Here is a 1398-nt window from a genome sequence, read left to right on the forward strand (position 1 = left end):
GTCTGAGGTAGACTGTGAGGAGGACAAAGAGCTGGAGGAGGAGGAGCTGCTGGCGGAGGACGGCTGGCAGTAAGAGGAGGAAGAAGCAGATGGGCGGTTCGGTTTGCTTAGCCCAATTGAAAATGAAAGCTTCTGTCGTTTGTCGCTGTCTGGAATCATTGTGGGCCGGCTTACTGAGTGGGAGATGGAAGCAGAGGAAGCAGAAGTAGCTAGTCCATGGTTTGGTTTCCCCACCGCACTGCCGCTGGTGCTGGGCTTGGAGCTTGTGGGATAGTCCCTCAGAGATCCATTCCCATTAACATGAAGCGAACTCTGAAGGAACAAGAAGTCACAACAACAGGTTTTTAGAAGACAAACACTGGGTTTAACAAAAACAACAACATTAGCAGTACCCTCAGGTGAAGAAGTACCTTGTTCATGTGTGGTGGCAGCTGGGGACCTATGAAGCCAACACTGTTGTGATGCATGGTGGCCATGGTGCGTGGGATCACCACCGGCCGGGGAGATGACTGACCAGATATGCCAGCGTTATGGTTCACGTGGCTGTAGTCCCCAGTTTTTTTCACATCTGTGCACCTGATGACATGGAAAAAAGAATATTAACCATGACAAAGCATCAAAATTATAACATTAGGTTATAATAATACATTTTCTACAAGAAAAGTGGGAATAAACATGTCTACATTATTAAATAATGATGGGAAAAGTTCTACTGAAGGAATAAGCCTAGAATGTTTAAAAATACCGATGTTTACTCACTTGATGTAGAAGAGGACATAGGCCTGCTGGTTGAGGACATTCCTAATGTCACTGACTGACACGGACGAGTCATTCATCTGAAACCACTGCCCATTGCTGGCCTGTGAGACAGAATGAGAGAGATGTGACACAGCAGATTCGGTTTCTGAATTGAATTTGAGCTAAAAAGAAGAATCTTATGGTTATACAGGGGTCTTTTTTCTCTGTTTGCATTCAGTTTTCTGCTGAAATGTGTTGTTTATGGTGTGTGTTTGTTTGTACTAAGCAACAGCAACATTCAAACAGATTCGGGCACAGCCAGTACCTTAATATAGCAGAAATAGTGTCCAGCATGACAACTCAATCCAGAGTGAACCAGCACAGCATACAGCCTGTAGAGCTGGGGCTCCCCGTGGGACTGAGACATGAAGGGCCGCAGATCCAGATGCTCCAAATACTTCACATCCTGATGACCACCAAACAAAAAATTTCAAACATTATATGCAAATATCCTGTTTTATAATAAAACAAAGCATCTGTCATGTATCTTTATGACTTAAGCAGACACTATTGGCCATTTACCTTTGTGATTTTGCCTCCACTGAAGTTTGCAAAGCGTTTGAGTGAGATGGTGAGCACATTGGCGCTGCGATGGATTGT

Source organism: Pundamilia nyererei, unplaced genomic scaffold, assembly GCF_000239375.1.
Source record: "Pundamilia nyererei isolate P.nyererei 1_Seehausen unplaced genomic scaffold, PunNye1.0 scaffold02085, whole genome shotgun sequence".
Lineage (NCBI taxonomy): Eukaryota > Metazoa > Chordata > Actinopteri > Cichliformes > Cichlidae > Pundamilia > Pundamilia nyererei.